We start from the raw sequence: 15833 nt of genomic DNA, 5'->3' as shown, positions 1-15833 counted from the left end.
AAACTAAAAGAAAAATAAAAACAAAAAAAAAAAGAGCCCTGCTACTGAACCATAATCAACATTGGCACCTACATGACCTCAAAGGTTGGGTCTGGAACACAACCAAAGTAACTTCCCAACTTTCAGAGACCTTACCACAACTGTACCCAGCTACCTCATTGCCACCAAGTCACTCTGGCAGCAGAACAGACCAAACAGAGTCCTGTGTGAGAGAATCCAAAGGTAGCTACTCTGACCACAAGGCCCAGGAACACATTTGACATCCCAGCAGCTCTACAGCTGCAATAGTACAACGTTTGTTCACATCCTAATTGTCTTCACCTCTCCATTTATATGCCCACTTCTATGTCATGGACAACATCAGGGATCTTTGCATCACAGAGCAAAGTAGTTACATACGACCACCCATGTGGAGTTTATATACCAAAAAAGGAATAAACCTGTCTTTCCAGCACCCAGGTGCAATTCAGTGTCCTATTTCACAGAGCAAAGCTGCAAGATTTGCTTTTATTCTTTCAGAGAACTCCAGTCTATCAAAAATATAGTTCTCTCTCTTAAAGCACACAGACCCATCAAATGGCATGTGTTCTTGTTCAATTGAACTTGCAAAATCACAAATCCAGTTTTACAGTTGATTTTGAATATATCTGCCAGCCAGTGGGCAACATCTGCTGCATACTGTGGAGCTCTGCTTCCACTCTACAGGGAGTCTGTCACTGCTGATGCCAGCTTTGGAACTGGGTTGGTTTTTGATTAGAAGGTGGTCTTGGCCAACACACACCCAAATGGCATGTGCACAGGTAAAACTATCTGTGGCAGTGCAAAACAAAGCCCAGCAACAACCCAGTCATGCACACAACTTTTCACTAGCTGTCCCTGCAAACCTAACTTCTTATCTAGCTCCCATTGCCACAAAAACAATGATAAGGGGATTAAATCACAGATATCTTACTGACTTTCTCTCCCCACCCTTAAAATATAACTATCAGGCTGGCCTGATTTACATCTAAAAAAAAAGGCATCCTTTTTTGCCAGCATATACTGTGTCTGGTGATGTCAACAATTTCAGGCAAGTCTGTGATGTAAAGATCACGAGGAACTCAATGCAGTGTTTGAAGGTGAAAGTGTTCCCCTTTCAAATGCAGATAAAACATCAACTGTTTTAGACTAACATAAATTTAATCAGACCCTGCAGTAGGTTAAAACATCGTAACAGCATAAATCCCCTTTTTGGGTATCCATGGCTATCTGGCATATTTAGGCTATTGTGCATCATTTATTACTCTTTCACCTTTCTTTTCAGGAGCATCCAGCCATGTGCTATGTTTCTCAGCCTGTGGACACTTCAACAGGATTGGACAAAAAACCAACACTGTGGGAACGAAGGGACTAGGACAGGGAGACATCATAGCAAGAAAACCCCAACTAAATAAACAAAACAGTCCATAGAGGCAAAGGTGAAAAAATTTAATGCAGAAGGGAAATAGCCACTGCAGATCCTCTGACAAGGAATTATTTCAGTAGAAAGAGGAACCACAAGGGTTAATTTGAGAGACTGGGTATGGTACAGTGCAGTGAGCAGCTGGTACGACATCATACCTCATTACCCACCAAGGCTAACACAAACACCTCGCACCTGGTCCTCAGTCATTGGGAGCAGAGTTCACAGTTCTGCTATTAACACTGGAGCTGCTCCAGCCCACTTCTTAATAAGTGCCATTAGCCAAAGTTCCACACTTTCAGCCCTTCTGACAGCAACACCAGCTCAGGGGAGAATCCACCCTCTGCAGCCCTTGAAAGGCAAATGTCCTCCTTAAAGGGAAGTACAGATGCAGGTTGGGGACAACAGAGAGCAGACACTTCACTGATGTGTGGGGACAGCAGGGCATAGCTGTAACTCTGGGTGAATCAGTGCTCAGCTCTCCTCCATCCTTGTCCTACTGTGATGTCCAGACAAATCACAAGGAATTGTAGTGCCAAGCCCAGGCAGCCTGCCTTGCAGCACATACAATAGTTTTAGGGCAAGGACACTTAGTTCCAGCATCCCTTAAGCCACAGGAAAACTTAAGTCCCAATTTCAAGAATCACACTGAAACATTTCTCAGCCTTGCTGCAACTCCACAGACTCCACTTGACAACTCTCTGCACACACTAAGTTTCCACGTGGCTGAATTAAAAAAGAGAAAGCACTGCTTTAGGAGCTAAACATCTTCAAGTTCAGTAAGAAAAACAGTAAATAAATGCATACCCTGGGACATATAAGAACATACAATCTGGGGCTTGCTGCCCTCAGTGATGTTGTGTCCTGAATTAGCTGCTGAAATCTAGACTGATTTTATTCTCTGTTCTTTTGACTTACAGACAATTCTGACAGCCCCATTAATATTGCCTTGTTTATCTCTTCCTCAAGAGTTCTCATGTGGACAAATACTTATTTTTGGTTCTTTTTAATTGTGGGTGCAGTTTTCATTACCGCCAGAAGGCACTTCAGAAAGATTAACAATAATTTCTGTACTCATTTGATGGACACACTGCTTTGTTCTCCACTCTGTTTAGAAAAAAGAAAAAAAGTACTGATTAATGATCATCAACTATCCATCAGGTTTCTCACAGAAATTGTATTATTGCTTCATTTACAGCAATATTTACACCCTTAAACCCAAGTGGCTTCATGTATTACAGCTCCAAAAAGACGAGAATAACAGTGGCCCTAAGAAAATTACCTACCTCCTTGGACAATAAATCTTCTCACAGACTTGGGGTGTTTATTTGGCACAGTTCTGTCAGTCCTAGTCAAGAACATCAACATCTAAAAATATGTTTATCAGCAGAATATATGTTTGCATGTGCACTCACACAGTTTATTTAAGGTATCAGTAATATTCTAAAGGACTGTAAATCTAAGCCATCAGTAGTTCTACAGGGTATTTTTGTAATAAACACTGTAATACTTTCAGACTTTTACTCAGTATGGGGGAAGAAATTTGTCATTCAGTCAGCCCTAAATAATGATTTTTAAACATGTAAGCAGCATGTCTTGCTTCGTAGTGGCAGTAATAATATACTAGGTATTTCAGCCTTTTAGAACATATTTAATTGTGCAAGCAAACACAAATCATAAAGCAAATGAGTTCCACTCATTGTTCATTGCTTCCTGTACAAACCTCACCTGTAGTACAAAGGCAGTGAAACAAAGCTACCATACCTGACTAAGCAACTAATAGCAGGAAAGAAGTAGCAAACCAGAAACAGCAATACAGGAAATGAAGGATTGTCTCACATAAATCCAATTAATTTTGTATCATGACACTAAAAAATTATGGTTTGTTTACCATTCATAGACCACTTTTACTGGCTGTAGTAAACTGTTAAGGAAAGGTTAGTGGTATGCAACAATTCACCAAGTATTAAAATAAAATGCTACCAGACAATTTTTTTCATACTATACAGGCCATGGAGCCACAGATAAAATCAGGACCTCATCTGAGTCATGGTGCATCAGAAATACTGTAAGAACTTCTGAAGAGTTTCTGATTTCATGACACCAAACACACCCCCAGCTCTCCCCAGAGGAGCAGCACAGCTCCCAGCTGTTCCTGCAGGGAGGTGAAAGCTGAGATCCTGGCACAGAAGCACCTCCCAAACCTCCCAATTCCTTCTCCCACACAAGCAAATCACATACCACAGCTGCTGTCTGGGGCAATACCCAAATACACATTTAAGAAGCTACAAGGTATGTATCTTTGACAGTGAGCAAAGCAATGTTAGCAGGATAAGAAAGAGACCACAGGGGAGAACTAATTAAACTCTGTACCCAGACACAGATGTTCTCATTTTCTTCTTGTTGGTTTGGCTAGCTTTGGTTTGGTTTATTTGTCAATGTGTGATCCATTCACAAAATACAAATGCACAATCTTTTGTGCATTTTGTGCATTTACTAAATACAAAAGACACATCAAGCTTTACTGTGTAGTAATAACACTGGGACAGCATAAACAAACAAACATTTTACTCCCAGTATATTTACTGAGAAAAGTGAAGTGGTACACAGCCCCTGAGTTGTTAAACAACATATTGCCTTACGGGCAATGGTGCCTGTGGGACCTTGAAAACAAAGTTTAGATCTCCTACTCTATCTCCCTTTCTCATTCACCAAGAGAGATGGAAAGCAAATGTATCTAGAGAATTATCACTGTGACACTTCCCCAAGACAGAAAAGTAATGAGATTTGCTCAGGAAATACATTATGGTAGATTATCTCATGCTCCATTTTGCAGTGCATGTGAAGCTTTCAGCACCAGGGAAATTATACTGACTAATTTTGTCTGAACTTACCAGATAAAATGTCAGGGGTCAGTGAAATTCTGCTGTTAGAGTGATGGTCACAGAAATACCATGTTCATATGTTCCCATGTTCATTTGCTAAGGGATACTGTGCAGGGCTCAGATCTGGCAGAGAGCCCAAGCACAGTAATGCACTGGAATGAAGAGATCCTTGAGAAAGCAATAAATCTTAATAATAGTCTGATATTAGCCACAAATGAAAGGTGCTGTTTATCTCAAACACTTTTTAGAAGCTTCTGAAAGATGTTTTCAATCATCAAATAAATACATTTTTTACTCTAAACATTTCCATAGCAGATTCCCAAGATGGTAGTGAGACACAAACCAGAAGCTGGTATTGCTCCTGTTTTTCTCTGAGGTTCATTCACTTTTCACATCCTACCTCATAAAAGTCAGTCTTAACCAGGCAGAAGACATTTAACCTTGACACAAGTTATAGCAACAGCCAGCAGCTTGATCTTGGTAAAAGCATTTGTTACTCACAGACTAGCCAAAGGAGGAAAAAAACTACCTACAATCAGTGGACACACACTGATGCTCAAACAGAATAGCTGCTGTGCAGAACCAGCTATTTTGGTCATGAATTGCCCATGGACCATGTGGTGGTTCAGCAGGCAAATTGTTAAGTGCTGCAAATAAAACCACCCTCTTCCTATCTTTGCTATGATTTTCTGATGACCCATTTGGGCCCCTGTGCCTTCTCTCTTGAGGAAAAGCAGTACAGCTCTTTCTTTCCCTGGCACTTAAAAAAGACTCTGCCTGGCCAGGAACATCATATAGAGGGGTTCCTTTTAATAAGCAGCTAGGGTATACATATATAGGAGTGGAAAAAGCTGCTACAGAAAGCTACTCTGCTAGTTTTGTTCATCTGCTGATGTTTCTTTGCTGTTCTTCACAACTCCACCACATCTGATGCCTTGAGAGGCTGAACCTGGAACAGAGAATAGACAGAGCTAAAGGAATAAAGTAGGTATTTCTTGAAAGGGCTTAAAGGATCCACCTTGGGCAGCACAAGAGCCCAGCCAGGGCTACATCCAAGATGGATCCAAAATGGTCACAAAATGGACAACTGGTCACAAGGTCTCACACTTTTATATGTTTTGGTCCATTTGCATATTAGAGTTAATTGTCAATTACAGCTTCAGGTTATGAAGTCCCATCCTTCCTGTTTCCTCTTCTTCAGTTGCCTATTGTTTATACTTTTTGGCCTGAAGCTTTCAACAGTTGTCCTCAGTCTCAAGCTGGAAAAGGATTGTTTTATCTACCTACCTGTTAAGAGAACCTACTAACACTTAATATGAAGCTCAGAGCTACACCCCTAGGCAGCACAGAATCTGAAAAATATGGAAGCTGAAACTTAAGGCATCATTTCTTCCCCTTTAGAGGCTTGACAAGGCCCTTACCTTGTTGAGTCTCTAGTCTAAATATCTACTAATAATAGGTATTTAATTACACAAAATTATTGTTCAACAGCTTACAGCAAACCCTCCAAACCAGAATGGCAACAGAGCACGAGCCAGTATGGGAGGAGAACTTGCACTCCTGCTTTACTGTATCTGTAACACTCAAAGCCAATGCCAGAACTGAACCCATGAGTTAGTTACACAAGAGCTGCACAAGTCAAACAAGAGCTGAGTACTCTCAGGAACATCTGATCCTCCTCATCAGTTTCCATTCAAGAGGCTACAGTCTTCACATAGATCTAGAATCACAGAATAACACAGGCTGGAAGGACTTCTTCCCTTTGCACCTATCCCAAGCAGTTCACCCAGTCCTCACCCAGCTAAACTTCAAAATACCTCCAGGACCGAAGAGTCTACAACCCCTCAGTGTCTCTGTTCCAGTGTTTGACCACCCTCAATGATATAAAAGGGTTTTTTTAGATCTATCTGGAATTTATTCTGTTTCAACTTGCATCTTTGCCTGTCTCCTTCATCATGCACTTTTGTTCTACACCCTCCCTACCCACAAGGTAGCTAAAGGCGGCACTGAAACTCCTGAATAACCTCCCCTCTCGGCAGATGAAAGAAAAAACATCTCCCTTTGTGTCTCTCCTCAAACCTCACTGTCTCCTTAATCACCCAGTGAATTCATTCCAGTACATATCAATATTGGTTTTACACTGGAGAACCTCAAACTGGCCATAACATGCCCTATTCATAGTTAGCTGTGCTTCCAGAGCTCACCTGTCTGAAGGATGGATTGTAGCATGTTTCAGCTAAAAACAATGCACCTGTGTGCAACTGAGCCACAGTTGCAGGAACTGAGACAGGAAGGCACTACAATTCTGCAGAGTGTCACTCCCAAAGACAGATATAAGAATCTTACCAGAAATTCTGATTTACTTTGTTAAACCTTTGCTTATAACTTACTTTACAGTAAGACCTCTGTTCCCATTTTGAAGCATTTTGGAGATTCAATGTTTTACTTCTGTCTTGAAAGCAAGAAACACCCTGATACATTATATTACATCTGAACAAAAGCATTTTAGAGACACAACTCCAGCTTAGAGCTAAATCTTACTAGGAAATAGCACAATAACTCCCAATGACACATTATACCACTGTTATGGAATTTCCCAAAAATGTAGTGGCAGTGTGGAGTTCAGGTCTACCCACACTGCTTGCTGTGACAGACTATTTCTCACACAAAAAGGAGCAAGCATTTGAACTCTCAGTGGTGGGACTCCCTACCAAGAAGAAAACATAGTAAAACTTGACTAAGTGATTCAGAAAACTGAGCCTGAGTGAAAGGCAAAACCCTCACTAGCTTCTGAAAACAAACTTGAGTCTCTGTGCAGCAAGAGCATCTCAGTGGCTGGCAAGGTTGGTCTAGTGTCATGCAATCCATTTAGCTATATACCAGTCTGGAAAAGGAACACATTTTAGCTATTTATGATCCCTCACTTGAAGTGACTAGAACCCTCTAAACATAACGTATGTAATTAAGCAGTCAGAATATCTTTAAACAAATCACTGTCATCTTTTGGTCAGACAGTGAAACCAAAGAGCTCCACCTGACTCTCAGACTTTTCAGGACAACCACTCAAACCTGCCCACACACACTATGCAGTTGCTGTCAGAAAGCATCTCATCCTTGCAGAGGGGCAAGTCACAGACGAATCTGCAGAGAAGGCCTAGTAATAAGAGAGGGTACAAACAACAGGAAAAATTCCTAACGACACATTGAGTTATGAATCACCACTGGTCTACTGTCAGGATGACAGTGGAGGCACAACTGACACTGAAGAAGGCTTCAAGCATCCACAGCTCTTTATTATTCTACAGTGCAACCTTTTATACACTTCATCCCACATGCAGTGAGTGCCCCTGTGTGCCCTCTGTGCCCTTTGGAGATTGCTCAGTGCCCCTGGGCACTCCATGGCTCATTGCTGTCAGTGCTGCTCACCTGCTGCTCACAGCTGAGCCCACTGGGGATGAGGCTGGGCTGCAGCCCCATCCCAATCCCACACACCGAGTGCCACAGCCCGGCCCCATCCCAATCCCAATCCCACACACCGAGTGCCACAGCCCGGCCCCATCCCAATCCCAATCCCACACACCGAGTGCCACAGCCCAGCCCCATCCCAATCCCAATCCCACACACCGAGTGCCACAGCCCAGCCCCATCCCAATCCCACACACCGAGTGCCACAGCCCAGCCCCATCCCAATCCCAATCCCACACACCGAGTGCCACAGCCCAGCCCCATCCCAATCCCAATCCCACACACCGAGTGCCACAGCCCAGCCCCATCCCAATCCCAATCCCACACACCGAGTGCCACAGCCCAGCCCCATCCCAATCCCAATCCCACACACCGAGTGCCACAGCCCAGCCCCATCCCAATCCCACACACCGTGTGCCTACAACAGTCTACAGCAGCAGAGAATGCCCTTGATTGTCACATGGCCCATGTAATCCTAGCCAGCAAAGGCAAAGCCCTGGAAGTACTCTGACTACAAAACAGAGGAACACATCTTCCTCCAGTTACAAGTTGGACCAAATAATTTTGTTTTCAATTCATCCACTCATCCTCACCAGTTTTCCCAAGTCTTTTGATCTCTCTTCCCAAGATGTCATGAAACTGAAAAGGGACCAAGCATTAGCTAGGTGTCCACTTGCAGGTGCTGCTGGCTGGTGTCTCTGGCCACAAGCACTTCCAAAGGCTCAACTGCTCTAAACAGAGAGGTGGTTTTAAACTGCAAGAAAGGTTTTTAAAAACTAAACACAAAGCTGGCCTTCCCATACTGCCTACAAAAGAAAATGCATTGGTATCTCTCCAGTTACTACTACCCAGTCATCATAAACTATCTCCTTCTGGGGCTGCCTCCCCACCAGCTGTCAATCCAGCTACTCACAGGAATTTGTTGAACCAAGCTAAGTTAGCACAGTTACTCAGTTCAGCAAACTGGCAGAGAGAGCCTGCAGCACAGTTGTCTCAGCCAGGAATGAGTACCAGTGGCTGAAGCAGTAACCTCTGCCTAAGCGCATGCGCTCCAAGAAGAGGACAAACATTAAATTACTATTTTGGGAGGTACCACAGCATTGCCTATCTGCACTATCTTTACCCAGGCCTCACTCACTGTGCTGCTTGACCCAACCCTTATGTACAGCCTGCATGAAACTCCATGATGGTGCAGTCCAGCTGCTGACAGAGCACCAGATCCCAAGATCCATTATCCATGCAGCTGGCCTCTTCAGTGGCCAGCAAAGATGCCACGGTCTGAATGGTCACATACCTCAAATGGAAACAGATGCTCGCCCTCCAGGAACTGACTCAGTTCTTGATGGAAAAATATTAGTGCATGAATTCATTAAAAGCTATTCCTCCATCTTTGAGGCCTGGTGAATAATGCAAACAAGGATTCACAACCGACATATTACAAAAAAAGCAAAACAAACTAAAATCTGTTATTTAGAAAGGATTGTATCAGCAGCTCCACTTCAAAGTGCTAGGCTGGAGTCTCCAGGTCAGCCTCTGCACAGGGCAGTATCTCAAATATTACACTCAAGCTGCATATTTCCTATTCCTGTTTCTCTGTGCTTCCAGGACTATTCACCCAGCTTCCAGAACAGTGAAAAAAATTTGTTTTCAAAACAGAAACATGTAAATTAACTCTTTATATTAAATCCATATTTGTTTTCCCTTCAGGAAACTCTGCACTCTGTATCCCAGACATTATTGTTAATTTACCAAACAAATTCACTCAGAGAATTACTGCAAAGCAGACTAGAATGATTTCCTGGAAATCACTGGGTTTGTACTAGGCACTGGTTCTCCTCAAGGCAAAGGGAAAAGGGGGAATGGAGCAGGCAGAGCCACAGTGGAGTCACAGCTTCCCAGAGCAATCCACTCCTTTTCAAAGCACTCCAGTGGAACCAGAGTGGCTCTTTCCAGAGCACAGGATCAGGATCTGTATCCACAAGCATGCATCCACGTGGCACTGTCACAGCCTGTGCATGATGAAGAAGCCAGCCCTCACTAACAGCCATGGCATGCAAGGACACAACTTTAAGCATACCTGTGTCCCTAGAGGAGCATACAGATGCATGCCAGGACTTCCCAGGAACCTCACTTCCCAGCACTTCCAGCAGAGCTAGAATTTAGAGACACATAGATTGTTTGCAATCTACAGGATAGGTAAGCATGCTTTATTAAAAAAAAAAAAAAAAAAAAAAAAACCACCAAAACATCAACTGAAAAAAGAAAAAACCAAACAAAAAAAACCCAGGCATTTTAAACACCAAAATGGAATCTGTCCTTTTGAGATGACAGTTCTCATTACAAAGATTCAACCCCAGATGACAGACTGCTAGGAATTTTTTTATCTGATATACTCTAAATATAACAATTTGTTTTTGTTATGATATGGTAAAAAAAATATACTCAGGAGAATATATCTGAAGCCAACTTTCAACTGGCAAATTTTTCTTTCCTTTTTTTTATTGCCAAGTTATTATTACCCTGTAATCCCTACAGATACTGAAAGTCTTTACATTGGAAACACAGCCTTAATTACAGAAAAATAATATTCTGGTATTCTTGATTTTTTGGGTTGACACCAGATGTTAAAGTAGTTATTCCTGATTTCCTAAAGTTGCATATCCTTCTTGATCAGAAAAATACTTGTCTCTAAGGACAAAACAAAAAGCACTTGTGTCAGCTGGTCTTCACCACTACAGCCAACTGATCCAGGATACCTGACTCTTCTGGTTTCAGACACTAAATCAACTTTTGTTAAAAGAACTCCCTTCATTTAGAGCAGCAAACCTATTGCTATAGAATGCTTTTTTTCATGGTGGTAATAGCAGAGATGAGAACTGGGGACAAAAAAAGAGAAGGAGTAATTGCAAGCTCATTAGATAACCTGAACATAATGCCAATACACTGAAAATAAACTTAATGAGCATTATGAAAACTAAACTGAGTGACACATTCACCTCATGTTCTCTTTCTCTCAAAATAAAAACTTAACTATGACTACTAAAGCCTTGTTTTCCCTCATTCCATCTCATGAGCTGAAACAGCAACACACTTTCTGAGGACAAACATTGTCCCTGTACTCAAGACCTAAGAGTCTTACACTGCATGGAGGGAATTAGGACATCAACATCAGGCCAAAGTCCTCTGGGACAACTGGGAGGAGGACAACAGGTTCCTCAGCCAGGTGGCACCTGGGCAGCCTGAACATCCACCTCACACAGCTCCATGCAGTCACCCACCCAGACACTGAGCTGCTCAGAAGGAAAACATTTCACTTGGATTACATATGAGGGAACACATTACATGGGCAGCAGCCAGCCCTCAAGAGCTGCACATGACTTTTTGGGCTTGGTACAAAAAAATCCAGGATTTGTGTGCATCCCAATTCCCACTACATTTCACTCAGATCCTCTTCAAAATACCAGCCTTATAGGTTTCAGCCCCTACATCCACACCTGCAAGCATGTGGAAGGCAAGAGATCACAGAAGAGCCAAACATTTGGACTCATCTTCTTTGAGGATCTACATTTTTCAGACTAGCAGAAAAGATCTCGTGCTCTAAAGCTCTCCTACAATCTAAACTATACAAACTGGAGTTGACACCACAGATCCAATGAACTTGGAGATGCATCACCTTAAGATGTATCACAAAAGAGTAGAAATTTTTGTTTTAAAAGACAAGTAACAGTAACAAAAATATCACCTGCAGAATTATTTATAGTGAGAAGAACAAAGAGCATGTTGGAAACTCGGGCAAGCCACATTACCTATGAGGCACTGTGTCAGCACAGTAGTTTTTCTCCACAGTGAGTGCTGAGGAGTTTTGGGCCCATCTGCCCCTGACAGAGGTTCAATGTAGAGTCCTTACATATCAGTACATCACAGAGTGCTGGCACAGAAATGCACAAAAGGAGCTTGCTACTCTCAGAAGGAAGCTGAGAGTCCCAGCTGTACCTCTGCTCCAATTAGCCGCTCCATGAACTTTTGTCACAAGAGAAGGTTTTCTGAGAAAATAAATACATGCTCTGATTAAGTAAATTGTGAGGAGTTAATTTGCAATTCCACAGTCCCCAAGGGACTCAAGGACCAATCTCTCTGGTGTTTCATCTACAGTAATTTAATAACTTACATTGTAAGACCTATGGCCTACAATGAGGATACCAGGACAAATCTCGAGTTTATTATTCACTCTAGTGCCACTGATTGAAAGGCACTACCAGGCCAATTTAAGGAAACAAGACCTAGCAGTCCCACCACCTGATCCAGTGATTATTACAACAGGCTGTTTTTGCTGCTGGGATCAACAGCTCCACAGCTAACAACTTCAGGTCAGGCTTGCAAGAAGAAACAAAACCAAGCATGTTTCTCCATTTACATGCCAATTCACCAAAAGTCACTACACAATTTAAATCCCTGCTCTCACAAACAGAGACATGTAATATAAAGTGAGCCCCCCAGATTCCCACATTTCTGCTATTCTAAACACTGTGTCCTCTGCTCCATTTGGGGCCAGATTTTTTTAGTTTGTTTTCTTCCAACATCTCCTTCCTTTGATGGCCTGGAACTGAGTTGACCATTACAATTTCAAGTAATGTTGCCCCTACTCTGTAGCACCTTAGAGCTCTGAACAGCAAAGCACTCTTTTAATGTAGAGTGCACTCAATAATAAGATTAATAAAAAGTTCAGCATCTTTAGAGGGCCATCTTGTATCAGCCTAGCAAGAGGCCCAGAATGGAGAGCAAACAGTGTTATGAATCCAGGCTCTTCTCCTACAAATCAAAGTGAACAGCCATTAGAGAGTCTCCACTTCCAGGCCACACTGTGCACTGCCACACATTTTAAAAATCACTGGCCCTTTTAAAGAACTCAAAATTACTTGAACACTATTTACATCTGTCATAATTAATCATCTACACATAGAATCTCTTGATAAAAAGTATCTTCTCTAGATTTGGTTATGCAAATAAAGCATTATATTGGACTGATCAATATGCTGTTGTAAAGCAAATGGTTTATGTAGGCTGGTGACAAGCATCCCTCACGACATAAGGTATAAATATAAGTGTGACAACTAATTTGTCTCCAACCACTGCAAGAAATAGGTTTTTATCAAGGATGACAAAGAGTCACATAATTGCTAAAAAGTTTTGAGATTTGTCTCTGTGGAAAACTATACATGTTTGTGCTAATTTTCAAGTTTTCCACCTAAATCTCATCAAATATAAGGCAAAACTATTTAGTTTACAGGTGAAAGGATGCAACTTCAATGCTTTGATGCAGAACACCTGAGGTCTCTTTTCACAGCAACTGTGAGATGAGTAATTCAGCTGGAAATTTTGAGAAGGTGATGAATGACTCGTAGAGTTCTCCAACTGGTTTTCTATGCATCTGCTCCAGTTGATAAACTACAACTTATGTAACTAGGACAAGGCAATTGAGCAATAAAGAAGACAGCACAGGAAATGCCATTTCTGCTGTTGACCAAAATACTCATGGCATTTACATTCTCAAAGAACTATTGGGAAAGTCTTTTCCTTTTTGTCTTTCTTTCTTGAGAACACAAGTGTTTACAAAAATCAGTAACACCTCCTTTTTTTCTCCACCCACATGGACTTGGCAGCATATCCCAGTATTTTGTTATGTCAGCTTCAAAAAACCTGCATTGCTTCAAGGCTTCAAGAAAACCAAAACAATTAAATTACACACTGATTTAAGACCTGCCTTTTTCTCTTCTATGTGCCCTGTGCTCAAAGAAAGACTTGTCCCCACTTCAGCTGCTGATTGGAGCTGGCTTATGGGATTAATGTCCAAGATATGAACTAATGAACATTTATCAATCAGGAAGTCTGTACAGGTACCTGGACAGTACATGGTGTTATCATCAGTGCATTTGGGAAGAGTGTGAGGGCTTTAAAAACCTGCACCAAAGCAATACTCTTGAGATGAAAACTATGAAGGAAATAACAAAATCACCCAGACATCCTTGGAGAATAGAGGGACCATGAAGTGCTGTTTCTCCTAAAAGGCAGCAGTCCCCTGCCTGCCCAAAGAGACACACAATCATCTACCTCAGACAACACCACAGAACACAGGCAAAGTGCTCAGTTCAAGCATGCCTTTCCTCTCTAGATCCCTTGGCATCAACATAGTTCTCCCTGCATATTTAGGAGCCAGTTTCAGAGCAGACTAAAACCTGTGTTTTTTATAATACATACAATTTTGAAATTTGTACCCACAGATTTTCTCCTAATACAGGTTGTTCTGAGCTAAGTTTTGACAGGTCCGAGGACAGTGCCACAGCTGGGTATGCACTGTCTGAAGAGCAGGAAAGGGAATAACCACACTTTAGGTGTTAATCCTGCAACAGTCTACAAGCACAGGCTCCTTGCTATCCCTAAAGAACAGACTGGCATTGATGCCACAAGATACCTGATTTTTTGCTAAAGGAGAAGAACCTCAATCACAACTGAAAAAAACCACCCAAAACCAGGTTTTGTCTTTGACTGGAAAATGTCAATTTTTAGTTACTACATCAAAGTTTTATTTTATCTTATGTCCAACAATTAGTAAGTCAGGCACAGATTTCACTTATACCTAGAGAGTAAATCCTAATTGATGTTAGAGCGGGTGACCTTCCATTGACACATCAAGATTTATAAAGCATGTTGTTTTATTGCAAAATAACTCTCATAAAAAGTTTTCTAAGAGTTTTCTAGAGTCCAGGCTTAACTGTTTAGCTATCAAGACCATAGAATATAATATAAAGAAAGAGTGAATAGAAATGTCATTTACCTTTGAAACACTGCAGTTTCAGACCCAGCACAAACTAATCTCCCTCTCTCTGCTGCTTCAATGAGTACAGAACAAAACCCATGTGAATGCTCACCTGCATGCATATTCACACACCTATAGATTAATTTGCCAGCTTATGTTCATGGTCTAAAACAGGGGGGAAGTCTCCCTCATCCTTCCCAAAAATCATCACACAAGTTATGTGTGATAATGTGCAAGTGACACTGAAGGATCTGTACTTTCTCCCTTTAAAAAAAGATCTAAAGCTGGCAGGCCATTAATTTTGTTATATGTTGTCCTTGCTCTGCAAGAAATCCCTTCATAAATCCCAATGCATCAGCAATTATGCCGTAATTTTTAGCAAGGTTTCTATGCTGCTCACTTGTAGGACAATCTAGAAAATTAAGGAAAAATCACTAAAAATCTCATCCAGGTTACTACTGTCCCTCCCACAAGCTTTGTAGAGAATAAATTAAAGCATTGAATAAGGTTTTTTATAAAATGAATGTTGTATTAACTGTACCAACCAAATATAAAGCAGACTTTAATTCTTTTTACAATTCTAGGTAAAGAATGTCTCAGCAACATCTGAGACAACAACTCCCCACAATATTTAATCTGCCTTCAGAAGCTCTTTCAATGGAAGATGATAATTAATAATACATACTTATTTTCAATGAATCAAACAGGCAGCTCTAGTTTACACATCACTTTTCTATCCTGTATTCCTGCTCTCCAATTGAATTCACAGTGAAATAGCAGACTCAATCTGATATCCAGGGCCCTTGGTAAAGCTTTGCATGACAGCTCCCTTCCTTAAGGAGAGTAAAGCTGGCAATCAAGAACCTGAGCCTCACAATCAGTAGTAATATCAGCCTCTTCTGCAACAGGACACAGAACACAGAACCTTCCCCTTTACAGAGCAAGAAACAAAACCTATTTATTCCATCTAAGGTTCTCATAGATATGATTCATACAACCAAGCAAATGAGGGAAAAGGACTAAGTGCATAGTTATCAATTTATACTGTAGAAATCATCTCAGCATGTCAAGTGGGGTAAAACTTAGGAATCTAATAAGATTATTTAATAGTCCTTTTCTTGTCAATTGATCATAAATATGGTTATAATATGAATGTTCATATTTCAAAAGACATGTACAGGTTATTCTAACATTCTTTACATTTCATCATTGCTGCCATAGGAAAAGC

At 41.3% G+C, this 15833-nt stretch overlaps 1 protein-coding gene across 35 annotated transcripts in view; it reads right to left on the bottom strand.

Annotated features, from left to right (window-relative positions):
* Positions 1–15833, bottom strand: part of MAP2 (microtubule associated protein 2) — a 233372-nt gene that overhangs the window by 198059 nt on the left and 19480 nt on the right. For 3 of the 35 annotated variants that reach the window (XM_021532513.3, XM_021532526.3, XM_021532528.3), the window contains exon 2: positions 9869–9943. The exons of the other annotated variants lie outside the window; for them this stretch is intronic. The gene's annotated coding sequence lies outside the window, so the exon portion shown is untranslated. The remainder of the gene's footprint in view (positions 1–9868; positions 9944–15833) is intronic. 35 annotated transcript variants of the gene reach the window in all.

Source organism: Lonchura striata, chromosome 8 (genome assembly GCF_046129695.1).
Source record: "Lonchura striata isolate bLonStr1 chromosome 8, bLonStr1.mat, whole genome shotgun sequence".
Taxonomy (NCBI): domain Eukaryota; kingdom Metazoa; phylum Chordata; class Aves; order Passeriformes; family Estrildidae; genus Lonchura; species Lonchura striata.
Note: the sequence above shows the minus strand (reverse complement) of the source record. Positions and strands in the feature narration are given on the sequence as shown.